Below are 13,652 nucleotides of genomic sequence, written 5' to 3' on the forward strand. Positions count from 1 at the left end.
CCATGGCTGCGTATGCGGGTGTGCGCGGGGAAGAAGCAGAGTGGTGTTTACCCCGATTTTCTTTCGTCAGGGTGTGCCTGCTTGCCTGTCTGTCACAGAATTGGGCGCCCCGCTCTTCCCAAAGAGATGCGCGCCAGCTGCCCGGCTCCCCCTCCTCGCAGACAGTCTTGCGGTGCCCCAGGGAAAAAGAGCCCAGCGCGGCGGCGCCGCTCCTTCTCCCTCCCTCCATTGTGCAGCCGGCAACTCCAGCACTCCCACCTGCTGGTGGCGGTGAGGCGAGGCAAGCGACGCCCCCCCCCCCGTTCCTCGGTTCCATTCACCCCTCTCTGCGCGCGTATGTCCCCAGCTGAACCAGGGAGAGCCTCCTCCTCCTCCCGGAGCGTGCAGTGCCGCCACCTTGCCCTCCTTCCTTCCTCCCTTCTCCTACCAGCGCATTCCCTGAACTAAGAAGGCAGCTATTAGCCGTCTCACGAAGCAGGGGCGCCTCCACTTCAGTCCCCTTCCAGCCGCGGCTGCCTTGAGGAGCCGCCACCGCGTTTCCCCAGGCGTGTGGCTCGGGGAATAGGAGGTGCTGCGGCCGTAGACTGCAATGTGCACCCCGCTGCTGTTACTACTGCCGCAGCCTCAGCCGCAGCCCTGAAGGAGCCATGCCGGGCTGGAAGAAGAACATCCCCGTCTGCCTGCAAGCCGAGCAGGAGAGAGGTGAGTGAACGCGGGAGGCACCGCGAGGGGGCTTTGATGGCGCCACAGCAGGAAAGGGCTGACGGAGACACCACCTCCCTCGCCAGCCCTTCCCTCCACTCCCTCAGGTACTCTTTCCCTCGCACGGCGCCAGGAGGCGGTGAGGTGGGGGAAGAGAGGTTGCCCAGCAGGGGGGGGGAGTATCTTGACAGAAAGAAGCACCTGAGGGCGAGCAAAGCAGGAGGGAGCGACACGTCCTTCTGCCGCGCGTGAACTTTTATTTGCCTCGGTGCCTTGCCTGGCGGCTTGTTTCCAGTTTGGGAGGGAGGCGGTGGCAGTCTGGCGGTGCTTCTCCTTCAGCCAGACACTCCGTGGGGCCTGGCTTCTGTTTGTTCCCCTGGTATCCTTGGGATACAAAGAGACTTGGCGAAGTTTTTAAGTCCCGAGGCGCGGGCGGGGGGTGGCGGCTGTGGCTTGTTCTGTACCGGGAAAGTCGCTCTGCAGAGACATCTTGGGCCAACAGCGAGTGTGTTTGGGAGGAAGGAGAGGGGGCTTGTGTGCTGAAATTGATCTACCCGCTTGCACTGGTGGGCAACAGTAGCTGAGTGAGGGCGCAGAGTTCGGGCATGTCCACACGTTTTGGTTTTGCTGTTTTGCTTGCGGGAGGGTGGCAGGGGATGCGATTCAAGGCATCCAGCCCCCCCAAGCCACACAAAATCTAGGCAGAACCATGACCCCCTCAGTCTGCATAGCAAGTCATAGGGCCCCAGTGCCAGGGGAGGTGATACAGGATGCAGAGGAAGAGGGTGGGCAGAGTTCTATTTTCTTCTGGCATAAAGATCCAGATCCAGTCCAGATTTTGTGGTGAAGTGGCACCAAACTATGAATGTGTGACTCTCCGATAAAGCACTGCCCATAGTTAGAAGGGCTAGATTCTCCATCATTAAAGCAAAGAAATACTTTTAGATATTTACAGGTCTATACAACAAGCAAGGGGTGGCTTTTATTTCAGATATTCTAGGATTTATCTTGGAAATTTCAAGAAATGTGGTGGAGTAATAGTTCTTTTTAAGGGACTTTATGGGTGCGTAGGATTCTGTAAACACAGCCTTCTTATCCAGAGATTTCCTTGACATAAGGGAAATTATTGTTCTGTGTTCATATTCTTGATAATTGGCACTCCTTATTCCAGCACCAAAGAAAACTCTTGTTTTCAACTCCTGAACTTTTCTTCATGTTGTAAGCTCACTGTTTTTATTGGATGCTGTGGGAAAGCTTGCAGGATGTTTGATTGCTGTTATTGTTGTGGCTTGTACTTTGTCCAGGTTAAAAACTGTAATTCAGGTGTTGTCAGAAATTGTATTCTGCACACACTTGTCTTGAATATGTTTGTAGAGCAACCATTAATCTGCACTGGTGGCCAAGGGGCTTCTAGATTCCAAGCTTTTAACACCAACTACTACCTGTGCAGAGAGCTTCCAACTGCCCAGAAGTAATTGGCAAAGAACTCACCCTCGAGAGAAATCTGAATTGCAGGAAGTCTGGAATTTGGAACATACTCTTGTAATTTATTCTTATTAGGGTCAATGGTATGGGAAATATTTTTGTGGTTTTAGTGACATGTAGTGGAGGGGGTGGGGGCAACTACTTTCAAGGATGCCTGAGAGCTCTGAGATTCTGACAAGATTGTCAACTGGCAGCAACAAAATAAGGATTTGTATGCCAATGTGGGCTTATTTGGTGTGGGCTTATTTGATTTCTATTAAATATTGTTGGTTAAAACACACCGAATTTGAAGGCATCTGGTAACTTTTCAAAATTAGCACTGCTTTGGATTCCTTAAAAGATTCAAACTACAGCTTCATAATGAATTCAGAGGTAATCCCTGTCATAGGGTTTACTTTACCCAGAAATTGTGTTGGTCATATTTGGTGTGTATAATATTTAAGGGTGAATTGCCAGATTTAGGCTGTGATGTGCTAGAATTTGCAGGCTTTTTAATATATTACTGGCAAAATATAACATGTATTGTCTTCTATGGTAGGGCAGATTTTTGGTTTGTAAGACTTGACTGATGAGTAGGGGAAATATATTGCTTCACTGATTCCCATTTTGGATATATATGGGAATATTAGCAGCATAGATCAACTAGAAAGCATTTTTCACAGGGGTAATTGGAAAACATTAAATATGAGGCATCCTGATCTGTTTCAAGAAAGATATGATTAGCTCTGACTGAGTATAGAATGTGTTACTACTTTATTGGTAAATGACAAAAGTAACCAAGTACAAAAATTCCCATTAGTTTTTACATTAATTGAAACAGAATCATTCCAGCAACAGATAGCTTACATGATTTCTCTCATTACCATAATAGTATAATAAACGCCCATCAAAAGGCAACATGCACTTGAATGAACTTACATATTCTGGAAAACAGTAGTAGATAAATGGCTGTGTTGTGAGCTAGCTCAGGAAAAAACCTCAAGATGATCTAATCTTTGTGGTAAAGATAATAATAACCAAACAGTAATTTCTGTGCATAAAAATCAGAATCAGGAATGGATATTGTGCCTTTTGCTTTATCTCTGTCTTTCTCCTTTTTTGTAGTGTTCAGTGAACAATTGCATTTGGTTGTCTTTACTTCTTTGATGTTTTTCTGCACCAGTAGAGATGCTGCCTTGCAAACAGTTCTCATGCTTGTTTATTTAATTTGTTTTTTTTTCTGTTCAGCTTATTTTCATAAGAGTTCAACAAACCCATTTTTACAAATTATTTCTCTTTTCCCATGGTGTAAATAAAAATACACTTTCGGTTTCTGAAATAGAGTTCATTTTATATTGCTCTAGCTCAGCTAATCAATTCAGCAAAACTTCAGTGCTTTTTTCAGATTCAATTATCTCTCCTTACTTTTGGATGTAAGGAAAAATTAAGTGATCAAAATAAATAATTGGTGTTGAATTAGGATATGAAGAGGAGACCAGATAAACCTGTTCAACTAACCAAAAATGGCCAGTGTTGTAATGAAAAGAAGATATGTAGTTAGTGTTTATTGTGGTGTTGATTTGAAAAGCAATTACAAATACAGTTAAAATCTGATTCAAAGCCAGTTTGCTTACATCTCCCTCTACTGTTAGCAGATAATATTTCTGTTCTGAAGTTCATGTATAAAAATCAGGTTAACATATTTTTTCTATCATTGCAGTGGTCCTTTACTTTCAAAGAGTATGCATTCCCTACTCCAAATATATGTATTTATTTTGTGGAGTGTGTATGTAAATAAACAAATATACTGGAAAGTCTGTTATTTAACTTATGGTGCTTTTGTGAGGTAAATGTCTTCAAAGAGGTGATTTTGCCATCTATCATCCACTTCAACAGCTCAGTGAACTAGATGAAAGTACCCAGATTGCATTTTCTTTCAAAATACTCCAGAAGGAACCCTAAATAATTCAACAGCCAACTTGAACTTCATTGGTTTTTCTCCTTAGTCACTTCTTTCCATAAAAGGTAACCTCTTATCTCTTTCTTTGCCTTGGAAAATTAACATACACTCTTACACGTTTACACTTTTTATTCATGCACACTATAAGCCACAAAGTCTACGGTCATACTACCTCGAACACGCCTGATCTTGTCTGATCTCAGGAGCTAAGCAGGGTCAGGCCTGGTTAGTACTTGGATGGGAGATCGCCTGGGAATACTGGGTGCCATAGGCTTAGAGGAAGGCAATGGTAAACCACCTCTGAATACCTCTCACCGTGAAAACCCTATGAATATATCCCAAAGATTCATGAAATGGAAATGGACTGCCTTCAAGTCGATCCCGACTTATGGTGACCCTATGAATAGGGTTTTCATGGTAAGCGGTATTCAGAGGTGGTTTACCATTTTTATTTATTTATTATTTGATTTATATCCCATGTTTCCTCCCAGCAGGAGCTCATTGCCTTCCTCTGACATTGAGAGGTAGTGACTGGCCCAAGGTCATTGAGATCAATGCTAAATTTCTTAAATTAATTAAAAATCAGCCAGGTATTTTTTTCACTTTTAAGCTGCAGATGATGAAGTCAGAGTATGGGGCAAGGTCAGTAATAGGATTACAGGTACTCTGTGAATATGGCTGATTTTTAATGAATTTCAACAGATTATGAGAACTCTGACAGAAAAAAGTCCAAAAGGGATCTGGGTTATTTCTCTCTCTTTTTACACTTTGAGCTCTGGATTCTCTCTGGCTATTTTGTGTATTGCCATGAAAATTTAGAGGGCTGTTAAGCAAGCATTGCTGAGTTCAGGAGTATAAGTTTTGTAAGGTTTTGTTTTGAAATGAGTTTATGGGAAGCATCAGAAAGGCATGGGGGGTATTTGCAATTTAACATTGTGGAATGTGAAAAATCTATGCTGGCTATAGTATAGAGCCACTCCTGTGGCTGTATAATTATCTCTCATTTGGTTGTGTATTGTGCACTCGTAAATATTCCTTGTGCTCTACAATTAAGTTTAGTTATCATTTTGTTAACTTAGTTTTCATTACAAGTGTATCAACATAGACATGGGGATTCATATGACTGGCACCACAGGTTGGAACTCATGTAATGGAGTCATGGGGTTGTGCTGGCCCATAATGCCAATAAGCATACCAGCTTAGCCCCTCACCAGCAGCATATTCAATGAAGGAGCCCTATGTGTTTATGGCCTGCTCATGTATCATCAGCAAGAGAGTGGGGTTAGCTGGCATGACATCCTCACACATGCTTTCAAGTATATAATAAACATGTATGTAATGAAGCAGGACAGAGTCTCCTAATATCAAAACAGTATAGAACTATTTAATAATAATAATAATATTGTGTCATGGTTACCACTTCCACATGGAAATATAGAACAGTGAACCAATAATGTCCATATGCAAGAGCTACATGGAATAATGGATAATACTGTTACTCCCAAAGTAGCACCACCCTTTTCTGAGAGCTGGTACTGCTGGTCTAGGAGGCAACTATGCAGTCCATAAATCAAAATCACGTCCAACTCTTGCATTGAAATCGCCCAGGAGGGTAATTTTATCCTCCTTAGGTATCTCTGATAAGATGGTGTCCAGCTGGGTATAAATTTTTTTCTTGATGTCTTCATCAGTATCTAATGTTGGTGCATAAGCACTTAGAATAGTTGCCTGCTGGTTTTTGGTGAGTTTTAATCTGAGAGTTGAGAGTAGTTCATTAATGCCAGTAGGAACTTCTGACAAGAGCTTCACAAGATCATTTTTAATGGCAAAGCCTACTCCATGTATTCGTCGTTCTTGTTCAGGCAGTCCTTTCCAGAAGAAGGTGTAACCTCCTTTTTCTTCCTTCAATTGCCCCTCTCCTGCTCTTTGAGTTTCTTGGAGTGCTGCTATGTCAATATTAAAACGTCTCAACTCCCTCGCAATGATGGCAGTCCTGCGTTCAGGACGTTCACTATCTGTATTGTCCAGCAAAGTCTGTATATTCCACGTTCCAAAGTTCATTTGTCTTTTGCGACCACTAAGTGGTGACCCCACTGGATGCAGTAATCCAGTCAGGGAGAGAGATGAGGCAGACTATGTTTAGGGCACCTTTTCTAGCTTCCTCCCCATACAGGGTGAGCAGAGTGGATTCTGAATAGGATTGCTCAGTCATGGATATAGCTGCTGAACTACTCAACTGCCTCGGTCCTTGAGCCAGGACGACTGAGTCTGTATCCACCACCCATGTGTTGGTCCATGACTAGGGGCTTCCAGATTTCACAGTCCTGCCCCTGTTGCCACCCGCCGATCGCCATGGGACTTTTGTTTTGGTTGGAAGATGCTATGCGTGAATTTGTTTTATGTGGGGAGATCGGTGCACGATGATCAACACACAATCTTGACAGAAAAAGGCTTTGATCCAATGGCATGGATACCACGACTATTGGAAGTCTTTTATCTGCTGCAGCCTTCATCCGCCTTCACAGACGTTGTAACATACACATTGTTATTCTCCACCTGTTCTGCCGTTGAGGACTTTCTTGGATTGTTCTTTGTCTGGTTCCTCTCCCTTGACCTTACTGCCATGGGTGACCCTGCTGGGAGTACATGACTCCTGACAGCATCACTCACAGAGTTCACTGGAACACTCAAGCCCACTCACCACTGCAAGGTGACGATCCAGCGAGGGGTAAACAGGTCATAGGAGATAGGCATATGCTTGGTTATACCGCTCGCTTACTACAAACAGCTATTCTGTAGATGAGAATACAAATCAAAGGAAAACAAGAATACATGTGATTAGGACTTTAACATATATTTTTTAGATTCTCTTTTTAAATTTCCAGACTAGAAAAGTCATATCAGAGGTGAGTGTGCCGTTTAGTGTTGTGCTCTGCCTACTTGTTTTTATTTCTTTCACTAGTCAGAAAGAATTTATAGGAATTAATATGTACCCCCAGTATCTTGTGAATCTTTTACTGAAGACCAAAATGATTTCTATTCTAATAAGCAAGTCAGACAATAAAATTCTTGCGCGTTGCAGTTGTAAGCAGCTGAAACAGCACTTTTGATTTTAACAATAGGATAAATTTAAGAATGAGACATAAAGAATACTTGGTGAATAACAAACACTGAAATTTAAGCAACATAGTATGAGATGTCTCCTTCTCCAATATGAATATATATAACATGTACATATATATAGATAGTATATTACTGTACTTTTTCTTTTAACAGAAGTCCTTGCATCTTAATTATAGGTCTTTAACCCTATTGACCTTTGCATTTAAATTTTAGTTTTTTTTGTAGGAGCAATTAGTAAAATGTAGGGAGATGGCAGTGGCATGGGGTTAGGGTTGCCAGGTCAGAGGCATCCCAAACCCTGAGATTTTGGGGACCGAGTGATGTCATGGGGTGGGTCCAAGTGACGTCATGGGGCGGGTACAGGTGATGTCACAGGGTGGGTCCAAGTGACATCATGGGGCGGGTCCAAGTGATGTCATTAAGCATGATACATCAAGCCTTTGAACAATAGGTCTGTAGAGATCTCAATAACTTTCTAAGTCCGATAGGGACTAAGGAAAGGAGGACCATGTCATCGGCGTAAAGAAGTGTCGAGACTTTCCTTTGGCCAATAGAGGGGGAAAAAAATTGAGGTCCTGATAAGAAAGGGATAATATTTAAAAACAGGTTAAAAAGCAGGGGGGCTAACAAGCAACCTTGCTTAACACCTCTCTCTACCTCGATCGGGTCGGTGAGGGCTCCAGAAAAGGGAATTCTTACCAGTGCAAATGTATTGACATATAGAATACGAATTAAATATAGAAGGCGGGGGTCAATGTTCAGTTTGTACAGCTTGTGCCACAGAGTGTTCCTGTCAATCGAATCGAACGCTGCAGCCAGGTCAACAAATGCTGCGTATAAATGTCGGGTGGGACCGGCGATGGACTGTTTTGCCAAAAAATGGAGAGTTAGGCAGTGATCGATCGGGGAGGAGCCTTTACAGAAGCCTACCTGCTCTGGGTGAATGATCTGTTGTGTCAGAGCCCAGTCTTCTAATTTAATTAAAAGAAATTTGGCGTAGAGTTTAGAAACTACGTTCAGCAGGCTGATTGGCCGGAAGTTGGCAGGGTTAGAGGGATCACCCTTTTTATAAATAGGGATGATGATGTTACATCTCCAGCCCTCGGGGATTGCACCAGTGTCATTTATTTTAGTAAATAAGCGGGCCAAAAATGGGGCCCACCAGTCGGAGAATTGTTTAATGACCTCTGGTAAGAGAAAATCTTCACCCGGGGCTTTTCCATTTTTTAATGAGTCGATCAGTGATTTTATTTCTTGGATTGAAACTGGGGGCCATGGCGGCAAATTCTTGATTTCTGACATTGGGAGAATATTGTGTGGAGATGAGATTGAGGAATAGAGGTTTTGAAAGTGAGCTTGCCAAGTTGAAATCGAAATTATGTCGGGCTTAAGAATATTGCTCAGCCCTTGTCCCGACTTTACTAAAGTCCAGAACTGGCGTTCTTGGTTCTCATTTATCGACTTTATTAAAAGATTCCAATGAGATTCAGCAAGGTCTAGTTTTTTTTCCTTCAAAAAGGCTCTGTAAGAGGCCTTCTTTAATTTGAAGGCCATAAGAGATTGGGGGGAACGGGAACTTGATTGACCACTGGAGAGATTTTTTTAGAATTTTTTTGGCCTCTCTACAGTCTTGATCGAACCATTGGCTCGGTTGGAATTTACTGGAAGGAGTGTTATTTTTATTGATCATATAAGGCCTGAGTAAAGATAGAACGGATTGAAATGCCAATAAAGGGTCTTGAATTTCGTTCAAAACCTCATACCGTATTAATTGAAATGTGTCGCTCTCCAGTAGATGAGCGACTGATTTGCACCTCCTGTCTGACCAAAAGACTCTTTTTTCAGGGGCAGCTGGCTTTATAGATAGAGGGTATATCGGGCTACTCTTAGGAGCCTTAAGTCTGAGTGAGAGCGGGAAGTGGTCGCTCTCAGTCCTTATGTTGACTTTAAAGTCTATAATATCTTTTAGTATCAGCTGAGAGACCAGTATATAGTCAATCACACTAGAGCCACGTGGTGTCCAATAGGTGAAGGAGCCCAAGGATTGGTCATATATAGAGCCATTTAGTATTTCCAGAAGGTGTGCTGATACGAGTTCAATTAGTAAGGAGCCTTGCTTGTTCGACTTTAGGTTTTGTATTGAATTATGGGAGGGAAGGTTTTGAATGAGGTGGGCTTGATTAGAGGAGTTGATATTAAGCTGCCAGGAGTTGCCTATTCTGGCGTTGAAGTCCCCACATAAAATGATTCTGTCATATGGGTACTGAGTCTCTATATAAGAGAGGGCTTCATCCATCCTAACCCACAGATCAGTAAAGTCATGCAGAGGAGGTAGATAAATGTTAATGCAAATCACGGGGCCGCCGCTTATGCCCTTTATCCTAAGGGCCAGCATAAAGGTTGGAAGTATTAGTGGAAGCTGAGCAGTTGTCACTGCCAAGGAACTAGTGACAAAAGTTGTGAGGCCCCCACTAGGGCGGCCTTGCTTAGTATTCTTGGTCGCCGAGATTGAAAAGGGTACGTAATCTGGTAGGATCATTTTGTCTGGGGAAGTAATCCAGGTTTCCTGCAGGCAGATGGAGCCTGGGTAGGGAACATTTAATCTAGCCAATTAGCTTCTGGCAAAAAGGGTTCAAGTGCCCTCAGGCCAGGCCAGGTCAGTCACCAGAAGGCCATTGTAGGAAGAAAGGAGCCTAGTGTTGTGGAGATTAGATGGCAGCACTCAGGAATAAAGATGGATGCCCCCGAAGAGCTGCAATTCTAAACACACTTACTAAGGAACTAAGCCCCATAGAACTCAATGGGACTTACTTCTCAGTAGATATGGTTTAGATTGTGTTGTTAGTAAAGCTTGACAAGGGATCCTCTGCAAAGATATCCATATCCAAGTAGGGTTGGCAACCCCCTGCCTGGAATGCCCTGCCCCTACCTTTTAACATCCAAATTTCTTTACAGATTTGACCCTTCACTGCAGAAAGAGGTCTGAGTAATGAGTAAGAATGAGTATTCAGTTTTTAAATTTTATACTGTTTACTTTTTGAATTGTTTTTACATGGATTGTATTTTTTTTATCATTAATTTTTATTCAAATTTTCAAAAACATAACAAAACAAAACAAAAATAATTAAACAATAAAATAAAATGTTGACTTCCGATTTGTCGCAGATCAGTTATAGGTCTACAATATATAACAATCCTGTCTCTTAAATTATATTACAAAATCACTTTCCTCCAGTAGTTATCTTAGTTAATCATCAAATCTCATAAACATTACTTTATTCTTTCCACAAAAAGTCAAAGAGAGGTTTCACTTCCTTGAGAAATATATCTATCAATTTTTCTCCAAATAAACATATTGATTAATCCATCTCATCAAATTTGTTAGGTCCAATAATTTCAATAGCCATTCTTCCATTATCAATGTTAATTCCATCTTCCATCTTCAATAATCCTGTTAAGTCCAATAATTTCAGTAGCCATTCTTCCATTATCAGTATCCCATAATAATCTTACTGTCATAGCCATAGTCATATAACAAGAGTCTAATGGGAATTTCCTTTCTCACAAATATTTAATCCATCTCATCAAATCTGTTAAATCCAATAATTTCAATAGCCATTCTTCCATTATCAATGTTAATTCCATCTTCCATCTTCAATAATCCTGTTAAATCCAGTAATTTCAGTAGCCATTCTTCCATTGTCAGTATCCCATAATAATCTTGCTGTCATAGCCATAGTCATATAATAAGAGTCTAATGGGAATTTCCTTTCTCACAAATATTTCCTTGCCATCAATTCTGAATATGTTGCTGAAATATTGTTGTAAAGTCATATCTCTGTTCTTTTTTTTTACATAATGCACTGGCACATCTCTTGAGAGTTTGTCCATTGTCACATGTCTGTAGTTAATTCCATAGATTTTTTCTATGTCAAGCTCCATCACATCATTCCAGTCCAAAAATTTATCCAAGACATTAATATCTCTAATATCTTCATTAATTTCTTCAGAGACAACGTTGAATTCCAAACAGTAAACTTTATCTCTAATATCCATAAAATCCAGGTCTTTTTCCGATTCCACATTTGTTCCAATCTCCAGGGCTTGCATCTTCTCTTTAATTTTTCTTTTCTCATCTCTGATCTCACCAATCTCCTCTCTCACACGATCCCCTATTTCTTTAAGCTCCTGGTTCATTTTGCCAAATTCAATTTTCATCTCCATTCTACCCTGTCTCAGGGTTTGTTTCGTTATCTCAATCTCATCCATTATTTTCTGAAACATAATTACTTCCAGATTCTCAGCCACTTTCTTGATTGCCATTCTTAAAACCACGAAGAAAAAATAAAAACCACTTCTTATTTCAGCAACAATTGGGTTAATATTTCAGGCCTGATGACATCACAGTGTAGACAACACAGTCTGCCTTATCTCTTATATGTTCAGGAATGCAAAACAAATTTAGTTCACAGCTTCAGAACAGTTAGTGGCGTCGTGAACAAGCAGATTCGTCAAAATGAAATAGACCAAAAAAAAATAGTCCCAGACATATAATACTCCAAAGTTCATAAATCAAATTTATTTATTTATCTCCTCGGAATAGAAATCCCTCATCCGTTTGTATCTTTAAAATTCACAATTCCAGGTCAGCTTTTTGCAATCAAAACAAAGATAAGCTTTTTCAATTTCTTTCCTCCTTAATTTCGTGAATGAAAGAGAAGTTATAACTCACCCAGAAATTCTTTATAGCTGATTCATTGACAAATCTCTATTTGCTGCAACAATTCAAACCAGATGAAAAAAATAGAAAGAAGAGTGCTTGCCTGTTAGAATCCGTTTTTCTTTGAAGAAAAGATAAACGTGTCGCTTAATCAGTTAGAGCTTGTTTGAAAATCCGTCCGGCATTGCTGGCTGAACCTTCTCTCATAAATTAATGAAATCCAGTCCTCCCAACTAACACAGGCTTTTGTGGTTAATCTCTACGTTTCTCCCTGCCTGGGAGAAAATCTTTACCAGTCAAAAAGAACGTTCTGACTGATTTTAAAAGTGAAAAAGCTTCTTCTGAGATGAGAGCTCGTCTCAAAAGCAGGCACAGGCGAAGTCACCCTTCCCGGAAGTCCCGTTTTTACATGGATTGTATTGTATTTTGTTGTACGTCGCCCAGAGTGGCAGATTAACCTCTGCCAGATGGGCGTCTAACAAATCTAATAAATAAATAAAATAAGAAGATTCTCTACCCTTTTCTGTCTCCCCTATGGGCTGCTATAAACTCACTTTATCAGCCAACCCAATTCCAGTGAATATAATTGACAGAGAGAAAACACACATGATTTGGTCTACCTTCATAGGCAGTAGCTTAGGAACAACAATAATTGCAACCACGCTGCCCAGTATGTGAATTCTCTTTTACCACTATTGGACAAGAAACAAACAACAAGGTGAAACATCAGTGGGTTTAAGAAGGTTGAGCAGAGCACATGGAACCACTGTTGTTGCTTCTATGGATGAAAGGGAGTGAGGAATAAAGGTAAATGAAAGGCAAATAGAAAAGAAAAGACAGTGATCATTTCTTAAATGCAATACTGCACCAACCACAACAAGATTCCTACAAGTAAGGCAGAAAACTAAGCATCCCACAATCAGTCAGGATTCCTAACCAAAAACCAAAAATATGAAAAATGAAGAAATATTTGTATAAGCATGACTGTCAAATATATTTATTATTTACACAACCTGGAAAGATATTTATAGTGCAATCCTACGTTTATTTATTCAGAAGCAAGTCCCAGTGTATTCAGTGGGGCTTACTCAAACAGGGACAGAACTGCAACCTCAAATGATAAGCAACTTCATTCAAGCAACCCAAAATTCAAAATCATGCCACTTTTGCAACTGTTTATACTTGTTTTTATGGTTATTGGATTTTAAAGGGATTTATTTCTTATTGTGAGCTGCCTTGGTTTCCAGACTGCAATCCTACCTCACAGGGTTGTTGGAAAGATTCCCATATACGCACACACATTGGAGATGTAAAAATATACACCCCATATAATAGCTTATTGTCAAAACCAGTTGATCATTGCAGAACATTAAAAAAATAAAAACAGTATTAGTTTCCAGCATAATAAAAACAGCGATACCTAAGTAAGCCCTGCCTAATTGCTTTAAAAATAGGATTGGAGGGGCAGAGAAAGTTATACAACACAAACACAGTTCTTTCCTATGTTCACTCAAAAAACCCATGAATTTGCAGTACAATCCTAACCATGTCTACTCAAAAGGAAGTCCTATTGAATTCAATGAGGTTTACTCAGGGTATGTTTTCTCTGGAAAATCAAGTACTAGATGGCGATGATGATGATTTATTGCATTTATATACAGCCCCATAGCCGAAGCTGTCTAG

The 13,652-nt window shown here is 41.0% G+C and overlaps 1 protein-coding gene and 1 pseudogene across 1 annotated transcript in view; both read left to right on the forward strand.

Moving 5' to 3' along the window:
• Nucleotides 1–474: 474 nt before the first annotated feature.
• The window catches only part of GRIP1 (glutamate receptor interacting protein 1), a 606,542-nt gene continuing 593,364 nt past the window's right edge, over nt 475–13,652 (forward strand). Inside the window, exon 1 of the mRNA XM_061639804.1 lies at nt 475–702. The gene's annotated coding sequence lies outside the window, so the exon portion shown is untranslated. The remainder of the gene's footprint in view (nt 703–13,652) is intronic.
• LOC133363425 (5S ribosomal RNA) lies at nt 4,282–4,400 on the forward strand (annotated as a pseudogene).

The sequence above is a fragment of the Rhineura floridana genome, chromosome 8 (assembly GCF_030035675.1).
Source record: "Rhineura floridana isolate rRhiFlo1 chromosome 8, rRhiFlo1.hap2, whole genome shotgun sequence".
Classification (NCBI taxonomy): Eukaryota; Metazoa; Chordata; class Lepidosauria; order Squamata; family Rhineuridae; genus Rhineura; species Rhineura floridana.